Consider the following 7,417-nt stretch of genomic DNA (forward strand, 5'->3'; position numbering starts at 1 on the left):
GAGTGCGCCAAAAAGAAATTAGTCTCCCTCCTACACGAAAATGGGACGCTCCTGAATGATGAAAAGGATATCGAAGACGCTTTCGTATCTCACTACGAATTCCTTTTTTCACAAAAGTCCAGTCCTACACACCCAAGACAAGAGGAAATAAAGGAAATAATATCTGCAGTACCCACCCTGCATAGTGATGTGACCATGAGCCTAAATGGGGCCCTGACGGTTGAAGAAATTGAAACTAACATCGGTGAGATGAAAAGTCGAAAGACTCCCGGTCCGGATGGTCTGCCGGCAAGTTTCTTTAAGAAATGGAAAAAACAACTTGCACCAGTACTTCTTCGTGTATTCACCGAATCATACGAAAAAGGTGTCTTACCGCCATCGTTCCGAAAAGCACATACAATACTTATTCCGAAGTCGAAAAATCCAGACAAGCTACAGCAGATTGGTGGCTACGGGCCAATTAGCTTACTAAATTGTGACTATAAAATATTCGCCCGCCTGCTCGCTGCTCGATTGCAAAATGTGATATCCTGGGTTGTAGGAGACCACCAAACTTGCTCCATAAAAGGAAGAAATATCCAGACAAACCTTCATATTGTACGGTCTATATTAGAAATATGCGAAAGAACTTGTGAAACAGCTGCAATCTTGCAAATTGATCTTTCAAAAGCTTTTGACAGGGTGGAACATCCTTTCCTTTTTGCTCTTCTGAAACATATAAAAGTAGGCGAAACAATTGAGAAAGGCGTGGGACTTTGTTACAATGATATTACGACTAAGTTGGTTATGAACGGATCTCTCACAAAGACCATTCAGGTTCAACGCTCAGTGCGTCAGGGTTGCCCCCTCTCACCATTACTCTTCGACTTGTATTTGGAACCACTCTGCAGAAGCATCATAAACAACAACGCGGTTCAAGGTTTTCGTCTCCACGGTTGCGAGGTGAAAATTCTCGCATATACAGAAGATCTGGTGCTGGTGTGTTCCGATAAACCTAGCATAGTAAACGGAATGTCATGTGTTTCAGACTTCTGTGCCACGTCTGGTGCTGCCATTAACAATGACAAAAGTTGTGGCTCCTGGTGTGGGGAGTGGGGGACAATGCCATCTAAATTTGTAGACATTAGATGGTCAACAATTAAACCGCAACTTTTAGGGGTACCTTTAAGTGCTATGGACAACCCAAAGTCTATGTGGGACAACGTTGGAATGAGTTAAAACGGCTGCGCGGATGTGGAACTTGAGGTACCTTTTGATCTTTGGTCGAGCTGCCGTTTGCAACATCTTTTTCTTGTCAAAACAGACGTACCTCCTCCAGGTCCTACACTGTTCAAGGACGACGGTCAATATGTTCAATAGGATATTTGCCACATTTATTTGGAGGTCTTCCTATGAACCGATGAGAAGATCTAATTTATTTCGTTCTATCGAAGATGGTGGTCTTGGCCTAGGTCATATTTTTGTGAGGCAATTAATTGCCAGGTGGAAGTTCTTCCAGAAACCACAACACCCATTCCTTGAAATTTGTAAGAAATTATTTTTGACAAACTACATTGAACCTAAGAACCGATTGCAGGTCTCACACAATATCGGAAAGTTGCGGGGTTTTTATAAGGAAGTAGCAGACACCTTAGATTTCCTAAAAGATAGATTTGATCAGGCCTTTCTAGAGTCATGCTCCAAAATAAGTCTAGTAAAGCAGCTATTAAGAACGTTGTTCCCTGAACCGATATATCGATTAAGCCCGTTCGACCCTCCTCAAAACTGTAATATGGACCTACTGAAAAGAATTAAGAGAATGCCGATTGCGCCAAAATGCAAAACATTCTTCTTTCGCTTCCATTCGCGAACTGTGCCGGTGAAGGAGTGGCTTGAGTCCAGAGGCATTGAGGAAGCATGGTCCCTGGATTGCAGACTTTGCAAGACTACCGAGGCATTTACACATGCTTTTGTAATTTGTGTAGACGCGTTTTTCTTTTGAGATGTTTTCAAAAGGACATTAAGGAAAGATTTCGAGGTGGAAGAGAAAATTCTCCGCTATTTACATTTTTCGGAGCAACTAGACAGTGTGCTAGACACGCTTGTCGTTTTAGGGCTTCGCAGTCTATGGAAAACCAGAAAGGTTGACACGGAAGGAGGGGTTGCAAAGCCTTCATGGGTAAATTTCAAGAACATAGCTATACCAGTGGGCCAACGGATGATTAAAGTTTGTGAAGATACGGAATGGAAAGAAGTTGTAACTAATCTTAGCCGTTCCCCGGACATCATATAAAACAAGCTCTCTAGCTTGCAGCGCAAGCTATGCAGAATGAATGCCTATGCCAACAGCGTAATCTGGTTGGTGAAAAGTGTACGGATGACTCAAATGCTATGCGGTCTTCAGTGACAGTATGTAAATAGTTTGTATCATATTCCAAGTGAGTGAACCATTTGTACATAGTATAGTGTTCTGTAGATAACTGTAAATAAATTTCTGTTTACAAAAAAAAACAAAAAAACTTTCTGTTGTGGTCGGGAGGTTAAAGCGCCGGTACTTGTCGTCGCGGCGTGAAAGTTCCGGGTTCAAATCGCGCTAGGGACTTCTTTTTTTTTTTTGTATTTGGCGCGTGTCTTACTTTTGAACTGTGATCCTTTTTTTGGAAATCATCCACTTGCACTACTGCGCCTTACACGCTTTTACTGTTAGTCCCACCTGTTCAATCGAAACACCGGGAAGAGGAAAAAAAAGATCAACGCAAGTTAACGCGCTAATGCAATCATTTCGGAATGTTCATTAAAAGGAAACCAAGCTAACAGCATCAGTATGGCTTTCACACAAGCGGAGCCGAAACAAGCATCCTTTCCCCAGCGTTTACAATTTTATGTTTTCAAATAACGCTCTTGCTGCGATTCCTTTCAATAACAAGAGACGCCTATTTAGGACTAATAAAAACTGCAGTTGTAGCAATTAAAAAAAATAAAATAAAACAAGCAAAAAAAAAAAAAGACTAGTAGCTGTGGATACATTGATTGAGCGAAATCCTACAGGCAAGGCAGCAGGTCAGACGTCTGAGAAAGTAGTAAAACTGAACTAAAAGAGATCATACTTTTCCTTGCATGGAATGAGATAAAAGGTATATTTATACTCTTTACATTTTGTTGTGACAATCGTTTTGTAATATTAACACATTACTTGTTGAACTTCAGTTAGACTAGCAGACGATCACGACCAAATGCAAAAATGAATCAGGCATCGACCATCGCAAACCCTCTCTCTCATGCAAACACCTAAACTGACTTTGGATCAAGAAATGGAATTAATTCTGCTATTCTGCTAAAATTCAACAAGTAATGTGTTAATATTACAAAACGATTGTCACAACAAAATGTAAAGAGTATAAATATACTTTTATCTCATTCCATGCAAGTAAAAGTATGATCTCTTTTAGTTCAGTTTTACTACTTTCTCAGACGTCTGACCTGCTGCCTTGCCTGTAGGATTTCGCTCAATCAATGTATCCACAGCTGCTAGTCTTTTTTTTTTTTTTTTTGCTTGTTTTATTTTATTTTTTTTAATTGCTACAACTGCAGTTTTTATTAGTCCTAAACAGGCGTCTCTTGTTATTGAAAGGAATCACAGCAAGAGCGTTATTTGAAAACAGATAAAATTGTAAACGCTGGGGAAAGGATGCTTGTTTCGGCTCCGCTTGTGTGAAAGCCATACTGATGCTGTTAGCTTGGTTTCCTTTTAATGAACATTCCGAAATGATTGCATTAGCGCGTTAACTTGCGTTGATCTTTTTTTTTCCTCTTCCCGGTGTTTCGATTGGACAGGTGGGACTAACAGTAAAAGCGTGTAAGGCGCAGTAGTGCAAGTGGATGATTTCCAAAAAAAGGATCACAGTTCAAAAGTAAGACACGCGCCAAATAGAAAAAAAAAGAAGTCCCTAGCCCGATTTGAACCCGGAACTTTCACGCCGCGACGACAAGTACCGGCGCTTTAATCTCTCGACCACAACAGAAGGCGCGAGGCGCGGCGCCGGCGGAGGTATATAAAAATACCGCTACCGCTTTTATCTCGTGTGGTTTTTTCTTTATTTTGGCTCCTATTTGCCCTCCCTGGCCGTAACTTTACCTGCCGCTCCTACAGTATAAAGGGGCGGTCAATTAGATTCCAGTTGAAAGTCCCTCCAATCAGTTTCTGCGAGCGAAATTAGGCTTTTGTGCTTGAAGCGATGCGGATCTCTCCGCCATAGGCAGGGACGCTAGGTACTTCCTTGTCCCCATGGAGCTGGTCACGTGACGTAAAAATCCCTCCTGGCCGCGGCCGCGTCCGCAGCCGCAAGATGAGCAAACCGGCCCTGGTCGGGCCTCGTTCCGCAGAAAGCTCGTGCATCGAGAAGCAAGTGAGCGGCCAGGGGTGCTATCCTGGTCACAAACGGTCACGTTCGTGTTTCTCGAAAACTCCTCCCCCCTACGAACCGTGCGCTCCTATTGGCCACAGCCCGCGTGATAATTCTACGCGGTTCCCATGGGAACGTTCGCGAAACACGAAAGCAACCGTTTGCCGTAACTGTCGCTCTTCGAGTTCGGGCCATGACGACAAAGTGACGTATGACCACGTCCGACCTACGTAGCACATAGCGGAAGTCGCGTCACTAGATTAACTGCGGTATTACTCGACACACCCTACTCTCTGTTTCACTATGAGTGCGAGCTATGTGCGAGCAGTGCGGGTGTAGGAGCTACAAGAACGTGCTCCAAGCTTTCAACGTCCCTGTCGAGCAGGCGCGCTTGCGCAGTGCAAGCCAACGTTCGTACAAGATCGTTCGGGGTGATGCGCTCGTGCGTTTAACCTCTCTTTCTATTGCACGAAAGGGAACAAGGGGAACAAGCTTTAGGCAGGATTCTAGAGCGTAGAAAATGGCGGCGATGCTTGTTGCTCAACGATGGCTCGACCAACACGTACAATGACGGGTTTTCCGCGAGCACCCGGTTGCCTTCGCGATGCACGACGACTGTTTCTGACGACAATACCGCTTGTCGAAAAGCACCGTGTGATCGCAGTGTGACAACGAGAGACGGCGACGATGAGAGATGATGACCGTCGAGCAGCAGCTACTAATTGAATCGCACTAAGATTTTTCGCAACGGGGAACTACAAGGGCGCGGTTGCCCCCGATGATCACATAGCTAATGCCCAGTGGATGGTGATCAAAGCCGTGACGGCCGTCGTGAGTATCGCTGTCAACCGGCTGGGAAGAGACGGTTGGGTCGACAAAACCCCGGACCGAGGCAGCTGAGGCATGTGCAAAAAAAGGCTTTCGTCGCCACCATGACAAGCGCACCGACGTCGTCGGGTGCGTTGACTAAACTTAGACTCTAACTGAACCTTTGTCACCGTCATCATCGGTCTGAAGGAGACCGTCACCATTCTGAAGGACTCCAACACTTTGCCGCAAACACCATTTTGCCATTAACAACATGGTGGTAAGTTGACGTTTAAACTTCAGGGTTTCTACCGCTTCGAAGTTAGTGCACGCTTAGTACCTATGTCTTCAGTTGACAATTTGTTGCGGTCTGTAGCTACTGTCAATCACGCAATAAAATCTGGATGGGTTGCCGATGGCATTTTGTTGTATCAATTAGATATTTTACCTTTTCACGCCAAGCTGCTGGAATTGCAAGTCAGTCATCGGAAAGTCATAAGAACACTTTTCGATGCCCTGCAATAAACTACGAACAGGTCTGTCCTAAAATGAATCGTTACTTGTCTAGACAGCAGCAGTTTAGTCTGACAGAGTATATGGTAACATTGTTTCCCACTGTAGACGAGAAATTTAGCCAGTGTCTTGTGGATGGTTGTCATCTTCGTGACCAAGAAAAACAATAAAAATAGAATTGTCCTACATTCAACACACGTGTGTTTAATGTAAAGGTTATTATAGCAATTAAATAGATTGTCGTTTCAAAAGTTACAGTAACTCATTGAAATTAAAGAGTAGTGTGAGCTGGATTTTTGAAATTTGCCTGTGAAGCAGAGCAAATACGCACTGTTGGCTTATCGTGAATGTAGGATGCTCCCCTTATGTGGCAAAGCCGGGGGGGGGGGGGGGGGGGTTCATGGGGCTTCGCTCCTTCCCTCCCCAAATCCGGCGGGCCCTAGATAGAATACACACACAAATTCCGACACCATCCCCCCCGCACCCCAAGTCATGAACATCCCAGCCACCTCAACCCTCCTCCATCCTCACCCCCTTAGAAGTTCCTGGCTACGCCACTACTATCAACAGCACTCAATAGATAGTCAACATTATCAAGATAAACGAAATTTCTTTTATTTTATGCACCATATAGGCAGTGTTTTGGTCTTTATATGCATGCAGCCAAAGTACACACTGTAGAAAACACTTGTGTGAAGCCTGCGTTCACAATGCGGTCCCCGTCAAACTTTCAAGGCGTTAACGAATTCCACAAATTAAATTTTCAACGAAACGAATTCGTTTTACAAAACGCTGGCAAACTTACGTTGCGTTTTACATCATTCACCTTTGTCGTCCGATGAATCAGTAGTCAGCACTACACAAACCTCAATGAGCTTGTCGTTTGTTTTCTTGCCGTTGGGGAGATCGCTGGCGGTCGTGGCGGCGGCACAATTCTTTCTCAGACCGTTGGCTGCTGCCTCCGTGCTCGCGGAAACGTGGTTCCCTTTGTGTCAAGGCGAGGTTTTGAATCTTAATGCACGGCAACGCTGAATAGAGGTCTATTACCGTCTTCATAATCTCAGCAACGCTACCGTACGAGCCACAACAACAACACCACTTTCAAGCTTCATAACACCGGCACAAATAGAAGCCAAGTCTTGCATCTCGTCAAGCGTTACATCGGAGACGTTAAACGCCAGCCCACTGTGCTCTTCGACCCGGTCCTGCCGCCGAATGGGCTCATCCAACAGCACGAAAATATTCGTGTGCGCGTTGATCAAGTGACCGATCGCATATCAAACCCCAGCCGCGGTCGATCCGACGAGCATCACGGCCATGTTCTTTCGAGTTTAACTCGCCAAGGGTACGGTTGTCGAGTTAAAACAATGCAAATAGTCCCGTGCATTCTTGTTCTTACGTCATTTTGTCGTCACAACCCGAACTCGAAAAACGACTGATAGCGGCAAACAGAGGCTTTCTAGTTTCACGAACGTTTCCATGGCAAATGGCGTTGAATCGTCACGCGCAATGAAGCCAATGGGAAAGCGAGGTACCTATGTAGGGACGTGTAAAAACGCAAAAGCCGTTTTTTTTTTTGTTTTTTTTTTTTTGCGCGAGCTATTCTGCAAATAAAAATAAGTAAAAAAGACTGCCCGAGATTATGCCGTCGCGTGCATTTCTTCAGCGCCGAAAGAGAAGAGCATGGCTTATGGAAACTATACTGGCATAATCAC

Source organism: Ixodes scapularis, unplaced genomic scaffold, assembly GCF_016920785.2.
Source record: "Ixodes scapularis isolate PalLabHiFi unplaced genomic scaffold, ASM1692078v2 ptg000035l_1__unscaffolded, whole genome shotgun sequence".
Taxonomy (NCBI): Eukaryota; Metazoa; Arthropoda; class Arachnida; order Ixodida; family Ixodidae; genus Ixodes; species Ixodes scapularis.